The 15,715-nt window shown below is 40.6% G+C and overlaps 1 long non-coding RNA gene across 1 annotated transcript; it reads left to right on the top strand.

Annotated features, from left to right (window-relative positions):
- The first annotated feature begins 6,177 nt into the window (after nt 1-6,177).
- Nucleotides 6,178-12,600, top strand: LOC138848719 (uncharacterized). Its single transcript, XR_011386815.1, has 3 exons — nt 6,178-6,799; nt 8,568-8,963; nt 12,357-12,600. It is a non-coding gene; the product is annotated as an uncharacterized lncRNA (long non-coding RNA).
- Nucleotides 12,601-15,715: the final 3,115 nt, after the last annotated feature.

Below are 15,715 nucleotides of genomic sequence, written 5' to 3'. Positions count from 1 at the left end.
ATTTTTACATTCCTATTACCTATTTCTCTGTTGACTCTGTGACCTTGGTGTGTCCTCACAGAACTGGGTAGTCCCCGCACTCACACTCCCCTTAACTGAAAGAACTGACTAGACAGGGGTTGGCTAAGCCCCTGAAATCTCTGGAGCAGATTTACTGAGATCCCTGAGTCATGGGAGGGGTATTTCTCCTCTGGCAATTTCCCTTCTGGAATTTCACGGCTTCCACTTAAACCCAAAGTGAACATTTCCTTCTGGCATAATTGCTTTTCTTCTAAAGAGATTGATCCTCATTCCTGTCAGGCCTGCACTGAGCAGCCAGCTGGCCAGGCCTGGGGAGTCTCAGAGACTTGATGTAATGTACAGAAACCATTGTCTGTCTTTTGTAAAATTAGTAGGAGCGGGAACGGTAAAAAAGTGCCTGTGAAATATATTGACAGTATATTTGCAGAGGATAAGCATCTGTTATTTATTGAATTTATACAAACAAAACATTTTTAGTTTCATAGAAAACATATGGGATACATTTGATAAAATCAGTGCTTTGATGTGATAGTTTACTGTACAATGTAATTTGCAGAATTTTCATGATTCTTATTTATTATATTCTTTCAAGTGCCTACACTTGCATAATTATATGTGATCAAGTGAAGTAATAAGATGTTAATCCAGAAATCAAAGCAATTACTCTAGAATAAATATAGCAGAATTGGTCATGAAACACATAGGGCATTCCAGAGAACTGACATAGGGGTATATCAAGTATACAGGGCATCATTCTGTTAGATTTTTATCCCAGTAGTGTCTGCCTTTTTCATGTTATCACACTAATTTCTAATGCTTAACATAACCTGCAAAAGCAAAGTTGAGTGTAAAGAGTCTTAGGTGTAAGATTGAGAAACCGAAACAACAAGGTTTAGGAGCACAAGTGCAATCATAAGCAGCACTGTGGATAATATGGTGGAGAAACATTGAGGCTTGTTGAGACTTTCTGCAAAATGCTGTATGGATTTGTCCATATATGCAAAGGAGATGGAGATTAATGAACATGGGTACAGGGTGTACCTAGGAAATGGTTCCAGGGAAAGGGGTGCCCTGCATTGTGGGGAGCAACCCGGACTGGACTGAGTTACTGGAATTAAGACTTATTCTATGCATCTCCTCTCCCACAATATGGCGCTGGGAGAGAAGAAAGCGGCTTCTACACAGCTGCCTCCAGTTCAGCCAATAAACTGTAGGACTTGCTCCTGATTGGAGGAGAGCAGCGTGTTCAGCGTGTGGGCAGCCGAGTTAGGATTGGCGGAGGAGGACTATAAAGGAGGAGAGAGACGGCATGCACCAGGAACATCTAAGGGGAACACCTGTGCAGCCCCCGAGAGAGCTGGCCGGCGGTGTGCCGCTCCCCCGCGGAAGTGGGGAAGGTGGCAGGGGGAACCGCCCTTCCACGGAGGTGGAAGGGATGGTAGCCAACCCGGGAAGGGACAGTAGCCAACCCGGGAAGAACCAGCAGCAAACCCGGGGAGGGCCGAGCAGACGAAAGAACAGCGCAGGGTCCTGTGTCGTTCCTCCATGAAGAGGGGGAGCGACATAATGGTGCCCTGACTCGGATATGAAGCCTAGGCAGGGTTTAGTGTCGTTCCTCCATGAAGAGGGGGAGCGACACTGCATAATCTCATAATTATCTAAAACTAATGACTAAACAAGAGTAATCACATTAATCACAATGGCCCTGTCTGCTGTGGCAAGGACTGGAGCAGGAATTATCTGCAGAATATTTTCTTTTATTATAACAATCAGTGCTTGAGGCGTATAATTATCCCCATTTTGCAGGTAGTATGCCTGAAGTGGTACATCAAGGAATATATGAGTTCAGGTGCAAGTCTGTCATTATTATTTACAAAGAAATGGAAGGAGAGGCATACTATGTGAAGAGCTGACCCTGTGGTGTAGTGAATTAAATAACCACTTGCGATGCAGTCCCTGTCACACATGTGGGAGACTCAGATGGAGACTAGCCCACCTCTGACCATTGTAGCCATTTGGGGAGTGAATAAATGGTTGGAAGACATGATCTCTCTCTCTCTCTCGTGTGTGTGTGTATGTGTCTCACTCACTCTGTCTCTCTGTCTCTGTCTCTCTCTCTCTCTCTCTCTCTCACACACACACACAAACATATCCCCTCAAATCGATCTGTCAATCTTGTTTTTTTAAAGATTTTATTTATTCATTTGAGAGGAAGACTACAGATAGAATGCGAGAGAGATGGACAGAGAGAAAGGTCTACCATCCACAGGTTCACTCCCCAGATGGCCTCAATAGCCAGAGATGAGCGAATCCAATGCCAGGAGCCAGGAGGAATCCCATTCTCCCATGTGGGTGCAGGGGTCCAAGTAAATGGGCCATCTTCTACTGCTTCTCAGGCCGTAGCAGAGAGCTGGATCCGAAGAGGAGCAGCTAGGACATGAATCGGCAGATGGGATGCCAGTGCCCCAGGCAGAGGCTTAGCCTACTATGTAACAACGATAGCCTCTCAATTTTGTTATATATATATATATATATATATATAGAGAGAGAGAGAGAGAGAGAGAGAGATGTTGAGTGATTTCAGCCACAGAATGTGGCTCGCTGACTCTGAACAATGAATATATATTGCTGCTTACACAATTTAAAATTTCTCTGCATTGGCCGGCGCCGCGGCTCACTAGGCTAATCCTCCACCTTACGGCGCCGGCACACCGGGTTCTAGTCCCGGTCGGGGCGCCGGATTCTGTCCCGGTTGCCCCTCTTCCAGGCCAGCTCTCTGCTGTGGCCCAGGAGTGCAGTGGAGGATGGCCCAAGTACTTGGGCCCTGCACCCCATGGGAGACCAGGAGAAGCACCTGGCTCCTGCCATCAGATCAGCGCGGTGCACTGGCCGCGGCGGCCATTGGAGGGTGAACCAACGGCAAAGGAAGACCTTTCTCTCTGTCTCTCTCTGTCCACTCTGCCTGTCAAAGTTAAAAAAAAATTTCTCTGCATTATGAGCCACTATATGATGTAAAAGGATGCTCTTGAAATCCAAGGACTGAGTCTAATTATGGCATCTATATCACACACTATTTTGCATTTAGCATTCACTAACGGGCTACCTCACAGGTATTAGGTATTCTGAGATTCTATCTGGTGTCAAATGTGTATACCTGGGTTTGGGATCTGGTGAAGAACTTTAAACCTTATCTTCGAATACGAGGTAAAGAATAGGCCATGCTGTTGTGGTGCCTGCATGTAGTAATATTATTTTGGAAGGATTATACTATTGGTAAAAGTTGCAAACATTTGTACTTTTGGAAAAAATAAATAAACAACTTTCTTCTATAATGGACGAAACATATATCCTGCTGAGAGTCTCTGGAAATACAGCCATACAACACATCTCGATGATAATGGCATCATGGAGTTCATGGGATAGAGTCTATATATTTCAGAGATAAAAGAAAAAATAATGAAAGGAAAGGTATGACTTGGTCAAGTTAATAAACTTATTATTATTTTTATTTTATTTTATTAACTGAAAGACAGAGTTACAAAGAGAAGGGGAGAGAGAGAGAAAGAGAGAGAGAGAGAGAGAGAGAGAGAGAGAGAGATCTTCCATCTGCTAGTTCACTCTCCTAATGGCCATAACAACCAGGGCTGGGCCAGACCTAAGCCAGGAGCCAAGAGCTTCTTCTGGGTCTATCCAAATGGTGCAGAGGCTCAAGTATTTGGACCAACCTCTGCTGCTTTCCCACCCGCATTAGCAGGGAGCTGGATCAGAGTGGAGCCCTGACTTGAACAGCTCCCATATGGGATGCTGCTGTCATGGACCGTGGCTTTATCCACCACACCATGAAGCCGTCCCTAATGCATCTGTATTTCATTATATGTGCATTACTTTTATAGGATGTACTGCAGTAGGTTTGCTTCCCAGCTTTATGACAGACAGCTGAGGAACGTGGTGTGCCGTGACTTTAGAATGGATGCTGTGTCACTTGTGGGTGAGCCTTCTTCAGTATGATTGTAGTTTTCTGAGCTTGCCATGGTAAATGAAGCTCATTGTTCAGACCATCGCTATGCAATGCATGACCATTTACACATAAGTGCATGTTTGTGAGTCACTTGTGTGTTCTACCAGCAGGAATTTATAACTTCTGGTTGGATTTTCCCCAACCATCATGTTTTTCTCCCAGATCTTATGTCTCCTGTTTATCTATTTTCAGAATACTATAGTTAAAAACTCAAATATTCTCTCTGTTAAGACAAAAATTTGCTTTCATGAGCTTCCTCTGTAAGATACATTTACCATTGATGTAATCTCCAGCTACAAATAGCTTCTATGTATATGTGTGTGTGTGTGTGTGTGTATGTGGATGTACCTAATGATTTGGAAAATAGCAATGGCATGTGGAATAAAGGGCTCTTGATCAGAATTAAGAGAACAAAATTCATTTCTGGTTGTGCTACAAGCAAATTATGTGATTAACTAAAAACAACAGACCTCAAATGTGTTTGTTGGGCTAGCTTTCATGAAAGGTGTCTAGGGGCGGGTGCCGTAGCACAGCAGGATAATCCTCTGCCTGTGGTGCCGGTATCCCATATGGATGCCGGTTTGAGTCCCAACTGCTCCACTTCCAATCCAGCCCTCAGCTATGGCCTGGGATAGCAGTGGAAGATGGCCCAAGTTCTTGGGACCCTGCACCCACAAGGGAGACTGAGAAGATGCACCTGGCTCCTGGCTTCGGATTGGCGCACCTGCAGCCGTTATGGCCATTTTGGGGGGTGAACCAACGGAAGAAAAACCTTTCTCTCTGTCTCTCTTTCTCTCACTCTCTGTAACTCTACCTTTCAAATAAATAAAATATTTTTAAAAAGAAAAGTATCTATAAATTCTAATCTAAAAATCAGCAAAAGTTAGCAGTCACATGCATGAACTCAAGAGAAATAATATGAATACTATCATTACAACCTTAGCATATTAACCTTTCTATGTGTCTTTCTGATTGCATGTCAAAATATTTGTGATTTCTGATTGCATCTGCAAAATATTTGTATGAGTAATAAGAATTTTTGAATCATTATGATGAGTGAACTATTTAGTGAACTATTTAGAATATTAGGAAGTGCTTAATTTTTTTCTTTTTTCTGTTACCTTTTGTTAATTTTGGTTAATATAAAGAGAGCATATTTCATGCATTTCATAAATACAATTCTAAGAAGATAGAACACTTAATAATTCATAGCAAATGTTAGTCAATTACATCCTCCAAAACAAGGAAATCATTAATGAGTATAAAAAATGGTTCATAACTTAGTTTAGTATAGGCTAAAAAGATCACAATGTGCCCTTGGTTAAACAGAGAAACACGAGCCAACAGGAAAGATGTGCGAAGCTTAATTGTTAGTATATGTAATTTAAGCTCACTTGCAAAGGATAAATGCACACCAAAAGCAGAAGTAAAAATGGCTTGTCTGGTTCCACAGCAAACAAGCAGTAAGTGCCTTTCCAATTTCCCTCCTGCCACTGGGAAAGCTGCTGGCTCTCACCATCCATTGTTCTGTCCCTGACATCTCCCTCATCTTAAATTGCACATTATGGTGGCGACTCTCTGGCTCTCCAAGGAAAGGACAAATTGCCTTCTGTTTATTTCCTCCATCAATCAGGCAGAGTAATAGGCTATTTCCTCAACCCCCAGAAATGTGTCCAGCCCAATTCAGACCCCAGTGGTTGGAAAGAGTCCAAAATCAGAACAAAGGAAGTCGGATTTGACAACCAGAGTTTATAAGAGTAATGGTGACCACTTGGAAATTTTAATTATGGCCTGTCTTTCTGACTCCTGGCAAAACTTAATAGTTCTTTTTGTGGAGCAGTGAGGAACTCATAAGAATGGAGATTAAAAAGTCTTAATCTTGTCAATATCTGAAACAGCTGCGTAATATCCAAAATATTCCCTTTCACTGCTTCCATTTACACATATAGGAAATAATAATAATATCTTCAGCATAGAACTGAAGGCTCAGACTCTGGTACTTAACCCTTTATATCTCTGTACTCCAACCTGCATTCTATTCTTTTATCATCATCCATTGTTTAGTACTAATAAACTGAAATTCCATGTATCTTGGCAATAAAAAATTCTGGGTGGAACATTTCAACCTTACCCTTTGTTTAACTTGCTAACTTAGAGGCATACTTGTCCATGGATCTTTCCAAAATCCCTGTGTTAGAATTGTTTAACAATATTTGTGTGCCTTTTTCCACCTAATTCATGTCAAATAACTTTAGTGTACTCTACGCTTCATTATTTGATTGTTTAAATCCAAGAATTACACACACACACGCACACACACATATGTAAGTAACATGGATCATATTTTATTCATTTTAATGTCTACCATAAGATAGTTAACTATTTCAATACATTTTTATTGAATGAATGAATGAATAAATAACACTCAGTCCTCTATAAGTAAAATGGGAAGTAGGGCTCTGACATTCACTTCAGCTATAAAAATAAATTGAAAACACAACTAGTCAACATGAATACAGAAAAGAAAAATGGACCAGCAATGTGGCTTGGCAGATGAAGCCTCTGCTTGTGCCAGGAGTACCTCCTCTTTGATTGCTGTGTTCAAGTTCTGACTATTCTGCTTCTGATCCAGCTTCCTGCTGATGCTCCTGCGAAGGTAGCAGAAGATGATCCAAGTACTTAGAACACTGTCAACCATGTGGGAGACCAAGATGGAGTTCATGTGTCCTGGCTTCAGTCTGGTCCTGTCTTGGCTGCTTGGTGAGTGAATCAGGGTATGAAAGATTCTCTCTCTCTAGCTCTCTATGTCTCTCTCTTTCTCTCCCTTCTCTTTTTATATCTCTGACTTACAAATAAATAAAATAAATAAATATTTTAAAATTATCTATTCCTTTATTTTTATGTAATTAACAAAACTTGTCCTGCAAAATGGACCACCTGGTAAACAAATAGCTTTGCTTTGACAGAGATGATGGTGTATGTAATTAGATAAATAGAAAAGATTTAAAGATAGTTAATTACAAAGGTAATACTGAGAATACAAAAATTAGGCACATTTCAAAAATAAAGATATTTAGAGAAAGAAAAGCCAATTTCCTTATCAGCAAAATAGTAATATTCATTCATTTGAATCAGTGAATATGTGGACTCTATAATATAATATAATATAATATTATATAATATAATAGGAAAATTCCCAGCATCAGTATCTTTAATATTTCAAAAATTTGTGGAAAAATGAAACTAAAGTAAGTTTATTTTGGTGCAAGAGGTTTTCAAAGTCATGTATAATTTTTTAAATTTATATTTTCTATGAACTTTTTATATTTATTTAAAAAGCAAAGTTACAGGGAGAAAGAGAATCTTCCATTTGCTGATTGGATTCCAAAATGGCTACAAATATTGGGACTGGACCAGACCAAAGCCTGGAGCAAGGAACTCCATCCAGATCCCCAGTGTGGGTGGCAGGGCCCAGGCACTTGGTCCATCTTCTGTTATTTCGCTAGGTGTATTATCAAGGAGTTCGATCAGAAGTGCAGCTGCTGGAACATGAGCGAATGGTCATATGGGATACTTACATTGCCTGTGGTGGTTTAACCGACGCTGCATGGTATAGGCCTATGATTTTTTTTTTTTTTTTTTTTGACAGGCAGAATTAGACAGTGAGAGAGAGAGAGAGAGAGGAAAGTCTTCCTTTCCGTTGGTTCATCCCCCCAAATGGCCCCTACAGCCGGCGCCGATCCAAAGCCAGGAGCCAGGTGTTTCCTCCTGGTCTCCCATGTGGGTGCAGGGCCCAAGGACCTGGGCCATCCTCCACTGCCTTCCCAGGCCACAGCAGAGAGCTAGACTGGAAGAGGAGCAGCTGTGACAGAATCCGGCACCCCAACAGGGACTAGAACCCAGGGTGCCAGTGCCGCAGGCGGAGCATTGGCCAAGTGAGCCGAGGCGCCGGCCAGGCTAGTGATTTGAAGACTCCTGGCATATATTTCTCAACAACCAATTAGAATTTCATACAAATCACCACAAAAAATTATTATATCCAAAAGTTTGATCCAATTCAAACAAATTAAGAATGAGAATAATTCAAGTGGAATTAAAATAGAATAAAAAGATAAGCTTACTTTGGTGAAAAAAATTGAAATCTATGCATACATTTTTTGTAACATTAACTTTTTGAGTATTCCTTATATTACACATTTTAATTTTTGTACCAAAATATGACTTATTTTTAAATTCCAATTTTTCAAAAACTTTTTGAAGTATGCCATATAAAACTTGATTATGAACTACTAGCTTTGTTGCTTTCATGTAAATGAAGATCTTCCTGATAATCCCCAAATTTAATTGATCCGGTATCTTACTTTCTGTAGATATTGGGATTTCCAAATTTGGGAGTCTATCTGGTCACAATCTAGATCTTATTTGACTTTTATAAAGAGGCTTCAGAAACAAAACCATACCCATTACAGCTGGATCTTTAAGGTAGTTTAAGGATCTGCTTGACTTTTTTTCTTTCTTGCTATTCCAGAATCAGATGGACAACAGCACATTCAACACCGCAGAACAAACATTTCATGGTCCTGGCAGGAGAGTCAGTTTTTCTACAGTGAGGACGAGGAAACAACAGTACAAGAAACAGATTGGTAAATTAGGCTGCTTCAGGCCACTTCTCTTCTAAGGACTAACACAGAGAGCTTCCTGGTTTTGCTGATTGAGACAGACTGTACTATTTCTGTCTGGTTCCTGTGACTGTCCTGTTTTAAGCACAAAGCCTGCTTGGGGATTCACCTGTTTCCCAAGGTTTCGGTTTGATTATGTGGCACTTAGTCTAAGTGACATCCTTTTGACTTGGTCGGGTCTGCAGGATCCAGACACTGGAGCCCAGTCCAAAGCAACAATGATCTCGATAATCTCAATAACAGAGGTACCTTCTAGTGTTCGCCTTAATCTTCCTCATTATTATTGAGGTTTACAATCTCTTCACTCTATTAACATTTACATCTAAATTCTGAATGTTTGTGTTATTTCTTTTTGTTTGATTTTATTTTGTCTCTCAACAAATTTGAACTGCTCTTATTTCTGGTAGTTTTTAATATCTCCATATTTTGTGTTCTGCTGCCTTAAAGAGTGTGGAATTATATTTATCTATTAGTCGTGGAATTCTTCGTGTCTCTAAGTTCTGAAGATATATGTCTTTCTCCAATTCCTCAGTCTTCTTTATTCAAATATTGCTACTTTTTTTCTTTATTATCACATACTTGATAGAAGAAAAATCTATTTTCCATTTCCATCTTTTTTGCACTCGGAAGCCTATTGACATTTATTTCACTACATGACTTCTCTACCTCGTGATTGACACTACTGTAATGGAAGTGGAATGAATTCTATGTTGTGATAATTAGGAAAACAAAAGTACCTTTGCCATTTTTCTAGGTTTATTAAAGTATAATTGATTACTAATCATTGTGTGTAAAGTGGAAAATATGATCATTTAATAAATATATAGAATGTGAAATGATAACCACAATCAAGATAATTCACATGTCCATCACTTCCATAGTGATTTGTCTATGTTTGTGATAAGAACAATAAAATCTACTCTCTTATCATATTTCAATATAGTGTAGTTAGTCATAGTCACCATGTTGTACGTTAGATCTTCAGAATTTTCCTACCTTATAATTGAAGATGTGAACCCTTTGACAAATATCTCCCCATCATTCCATCCCCCATCCCCTGACTATTAATCCTCTGCTCTTTGATTTACAAATTCAAGGTTTTTAGATTACACATGTAAGTGAGATCATAGAGTATTTTTCTTTGTGCCTGGCTTGCTTCACTTAACAAAATGCCGTCTGGATTCATAATGCTATTGTAAAACATACATTTCTTGTGTGTATGTAATATCCCAGGGTTCATTTATATCAAGTTTCTTGTCCATGCAGCCATTGATGGGCACTTAGCTTGTGTCCATATCTTAGCTGTTGTGAATAGCACTGCATGAACAGGGCAGGACAGATATCTCTTAGAGATATTCATTTCATGTTGATCAGTTCTGCCTTTGGGATCTGGCCAGAGTGCCCACTATTAACCCCTCCTGATGCCTAACTCAACACTAAAACTTGTGACAAAGGTAGCAACATGTTCTAAGCCTGACCATTCCTTCAAAGTCTCATTGTACAATCATTCTTGCTTTATGTTTAGTGTGTTCTAAATAAAATCACTAGAACCATGGATATGTAATGGATGCTACTTCTGGACCCCAGCATTTCTAGAACATTGTTTGAAGGTGTATCATATTATTCATTTGAATACTTTCATTTCAATCCCTTAAAAATCAACGTGAGCTTTCTAAAATTGTTTGTTGTGTTTTATTACATGCAATTATTCATGCATATTCATATATGTTTCTATCATTAAAAATAATGTCATGTTTTCTCAATTTAGGTGTTTGACCACATATCTTAAGTAAGCAAAAACTTTGTGGAAGTGACAGTAGATTTCTCCTGTCAATTAATTATCTTTTCTCCAAGACAGGTACTTGATACTATTCACCCTTGTCAGACCAGAATTGCTCCCTGAACGGCCATCTCTTTAATTTTATTTTACTGATAAACATTAGCAAGAAAAATACCATTTCTCCATCTTCTGTTACATTACTAGTCTACCTATATATTTTAAATTGTCTATAGGTCTTGCTAAAATAAAAAAGAAAAGTATTCCAGCTCCTATCTAATGCCGTTCCTATGTGGAACCACAGGATCTCATGCCTCCTCTTATTCAAGGACTTTACTCAAACAATTGTCTCTTGGATCTCTAATTTCCTCCAAATTGGATTTATTCATAAATGTAAAATTGCATGATAATACCCCTTAATGAGAAAAATTGTGTCTGGGGTTTCAATTCACCTATCACTAAATTTCTCAACACTCTTAGAATAAATTGTTCACTCTCTAATTTTACTTCCTCTTTTCCTACCACTCCACTCTCATCAGATTGTGCACCTTACTACTACATTGAAACTTCTTTCCTGAAGCCCACAAAAATCATCTGTCTTGCCAAGTCCAGTGATCGTCATTGTTCATCTCAGTCAAACGCCCATCGACATTTGAAACACTCTGGCACTACCTTCTTTTCGAACTCCTTTCTTCTCTTAGGTGCCAGGACGTCTCATCATTCAGACTCTTTCCCACTACCTCCATGGCAATTCTGGCTCAGTTTCCTTCTCTGGCCCCTCATTTTCATCCTGAGCTTGAGATGGTATAATCTCCCTGACTTCAGTCTTTTGGTTTCTCATGGCCAGCCACACAGATTCCCTTAGCCATCCTACACAATCAAGGCTGTACATGGTACCACTTGAATCCCAGATTGTGTAATTCCAGATCTTAACTATGTCCCTAAGTCCCAGATTCATAAATCTGGTTCTCATCATTTCACTTGTATGTCTTGGAATTAAAATCCAATATGTAAATGAAAACTTCTGTTTTTAAACCATAGCAATACCCCCTCCTCACAATCGTCTCTACTTTTGTAAGTGGCACAGATTTGCTTAGGACCATAACCCAAGCCACTCTTCAGTTTCTTACTTCTTTCATCCACAATAAGGAATTAGAAATTTTCCATCTACTCAGTCTTCTACGTATGCTCCTCCCACCATCATTTCTTACTACTTTCAGCAACTCCACCTGAATTTAAACTAATGCAGGTCTGACCTAGGTTGAAATCCTCTGAGCTTTCACCTTAATTCTAGTTATCAAACTCTCCTTCTCTTCATCAGTTTCCATAGGGCACGCATGATTCTTCTAAAAACAGACTGTGCAACTTTTCTGACTAAATTCTCCCGGAGAACTACTGCCAAACTAAGTGAAGCCTTGACCTGCCTGAGCCCAATGAAGTCACCCTGATTCTTCACATCCAGCTCGTTGGATTCCTTGTCATGATTTTTCTATGGTCGCGCTGGCTCCAGTGCTTTTCCTAAACTCAGTTCAACCCTATGGCCTTAGCACTTGCTCTTAGATGGTTTTTGTGAAGAATTTTTCACTGGTTTCTTTTTATCCTACAGATTTCTGGTCAAAAGTTTTCTTCTCAGAGGTTTTCCGTCACTACCTTATAAAAATGACTTCTAATACACATTTGCATTTTCTGAAACTTACAGCTAATTAACATTCTATTTCCATTATTTATTTTTTATTTCCCATTATAAGTTGTATTTTGTGAGTCAGGGATTCATTTGTTTGCTTACTGTCATTTCCTTAGACTCTTATAAAAAAAGTGTCTGAAAAACAATGGGTGTTAAATAATTATTCTCCATGGGCAGCAGGTTAAAGCCACAGCCTATAGCGCCGGCATCCCACATGGACACCAGTTTGAGTCCTGGCTGCTCTGCTTCTGATCCAGCTCTCTGCCATGTCCTGGGAAAGCAGTAGAAGACAGCCCAAGTCCTTAGGCCCCTGCACCTGCATGTGAGACCTGGAAGAAGCTCCTGGCTCCTGACTTAGGATCAGCTCAGCACTGGCCATTTTGGTCATTTGGAGAGTGAACTAGAGGATGGAAGACCTCTCTCTCTCTCTCTCTCTCTTTATCTCTCTCTCTGGCTCTACCTCTCTCTGTAACTCTTTCAAATGAATAAAATAAATCTTTTAAAAAATAATTATTCTCCAAATGAGCAAATGAATGTGTATAATATCTCATCATATATCTTATATTTTGTACAACTTATGGTCATTTATATAATCATGTATTCAATAATTCAAACTAAGATCTATTTGACTGGCTGGCGCCAAGGCTCAATAGGCTAATCCTTCTCCTCTGGCATTGGCACCCCGGGTTCTAGTCCCGGTCAGGGCACCGGATTCTGTCCCGGTTGCCCCTCTTCCAGTCAAGCTCTCTGCTGTGGCCTGGGAGTGCACTGAAGGATGGCCCAAGTGCTTGGGCCCTGCACCCGCATGGGAGACCAGGAGAAGCACCTGGCTCCTGGCTTCGGATCAGCGCGGTGCGCCGGCCGCAGCAGCCATTGGAGGGTGAACCAACGGTAAAGGAAGACCTTTCTCTCTGTCTCTCTCTCTCTCTCACTGTCCGCTCTGCCTGTCAAAAAAAAAATCTATTTGACTCCCAAACCCATTCTGTTTACACTAACTTCTTTTTCAGATCGCAGCCTTAACTGGTCTATTCAAAACTATTTAAATTGCATTCACTTACGAAAATTTTAGTCAATTCGGTTCCACTCTGATATACAAGTATGTTTATCCTTGATCTAGTTGGTGTGGATCTGGAATGAGTTTTAGGATATTTAACTTAGAAGATAATTTAGTTTCATGATGTTCTTTGTATTATCTGGATTTAATATGTTAATTTTCTGTAACTGCTCATTCTTATATCATCTCTGATGTAGCTCCCTGCTAATGTGCCTGGGAAATCAGCAAAATATGGTTCAAATGCTTGGGCCCTACCACCCATGTGGGAAAAGCTCCTGGCTTCAGGCTGGCCCAGCTCTGGCTGTTGCAGCCATTTAGGGAGTAAAACAGTAACTGATAGATCTCTCTCTATCACTCTCTCTGCCCCTCCCCCACACTCCTCTGTAATTCTGCCTTTCAAATAAGTAAATAAAATCTTTTTTTTAAAAAAATAAACACATGGTTGTTAATAATTGGTCCCACTCTTCTCTGTAAGGAGAAAACTTGTGTAGACTCCCCCACCTTGTAAGAAGTGGAAGAGGGAATAAACCACAGAGATACCAATCTGTATCTTCACTTTGGCTGCTATGTGTACTAAAGAAAGGAACTTCATTACTGTTGAGAGAGTCCTGGTCCACAAGTTATGCTGCTTATCAATAATATTACACATTCAATAGTACACATTAAGTGGATAATGCTGAAACGTGACGTGATTCAAGCATTAAGTAACATGACATACTCTTCTGTTCCAGTCCTGATGGTCATCTCTTTGGTTTGGGGATAGAATGACAAGTAGTGAAGAACTGGGGTGCTTACTTTTCATATAACTGTTAAAACCAGAGTTAAACAATTAATATTTTGTTTTTGGTACCAGGGATACTTCAATTCCTGGCATCAAATAGAAACAAACAACATCAAAAAAAATTCTCCAATGCTGAATACATCTTCAGATTCATTTCCATTCTCTTCTACTGAAACTGCCTACTTAATGCTTCAAACACCAAAGAACCTCTCCTTGGATTCAGACACCTTTTTATAACACCTGAGACTTAGCTTTTCCTTCTTTCTGTGTATTGTAATATGTCTGTCTATCTAGCTATCTCTAACTAGAGAGTGGGCTCCTACGTCACAAGGTGTAACAATAATATTTTAAAAAATATATTTATTTATTTGAAAGGTGGAGTTACAGAGAGGCAGAGGAAGATAGATAGATAGAGAGAGAGAGAGAGAGAGAGAGAGAGAGACATCTTCCAACTGCTGGTTCACTCCCCAGATAGCTGCAATAGCCTGAGCTACGCTGATCCGAAGCCAGGAGCAAGAGCTTCTTCCAGGTCTCCCGCGGGGATGCAGGGGCCCAAAGAGTTGAGCCATCTACTACCTTCCCATAGCAGAGAGCAAGATCAGAAGTGGAGCAGCCAGGACTCAAACCAGTGCCCATACGGGATGCATTGCAGATGGCGGTTTTACCTGTTACACCATAGTGCTGGCCCCAGTAATAATAGTAAACAATGATTATTTCCCTTTATATTCCTAACCTCTAGCACAGTGTTGGTCATACCAAAGAAGCATAGAAACTGATGAATGAATCCATTATTTACAAATATTTAGGTGTGGGGAGCAATCCGGACTAGACTAAGTTACTCGAATTAGGACTTATTCTATGCATCTGCTCTCCTCTGTGGGGAGCAGCTCGGACTAGACTAAGTTACTGGAATTAAGACTTATTCTATGCATCTGCTCTCCCACAATATGGCGCTGGGAGAGAAGTAAACAGCTTCCGCACAGCTGCCTCCAGTTCAACCAATAAACTGTAGGACTTGCTCCTGATTGGAGAGCAGCGTACTCGGCGTGTGGGCAGCCGAGTTAGGATTGGCGGAGGAGGACTATAAAGGAGGAGAGAGACGGCATGCACCGGGAACATCTATGGGGAACATCTAAGGGAACCCGTGCAGCCCCCGAGAAAGCCGGCCGGCGGTGTGCCGCTCCCCTGCGGAAGTGGGGAATGTGGCCAGGGGGAACTGCCCTTCCACGGAGGTGGAAGGGATAGTAGCCAACCCGGGAAGAGCCAGCAGCAAACCCGGGGAGGGCCGAGCAGACGAAAGAACAGCGCAGGGTCCTGTGTTGCTCCTCCACGAAGAGGGGGAGCGACATAATGGTGCCGTGACTCGGATATGAAGCCTAGGCAGCGTTTAGTGTCGTTCCTCCACGAAGAGGGGGAGCGACATTTAGGTTTCAAAGTTAGAGTTGACTATGGATAGTGAAATGGAGATTGGAAATACTGGGTATCATTTACTATTCAATAAGGCTCCGTCATCAGCAGGGAGGAGCCATTTTAATAGGATTTTGATGCATCTAGGAATGTGGGCTCTAATAACTAACTTCTTAAATTCCAACCATTCCTTGATGTTTCCTTGCTCTGTGTCTTTGGACAGCCTTTAACCTCTGAGTTCCAATCTCCTCACTTTAGATATGGGAACTCTGAGAATTTGTACAATCAATTGGA

Source organism: Oryctolagus cuniculus, chromosome 2, assembly GCF_964237555.1.
Source record: "Oryctolagus cuniculus chromosome 2, mOryCun1.1, whole genome shotgun sequence".
Classification (NCBI taxonomy): Eukaryota; Metazoa; Chordata; class Mammalia; order Lagomorpha; family Leporidae; genus Oryctolagus; species Oryctolagus cuniculus.
This window is presented reverse-complemented; position numbering and strand designations above follow the sequence as displayed.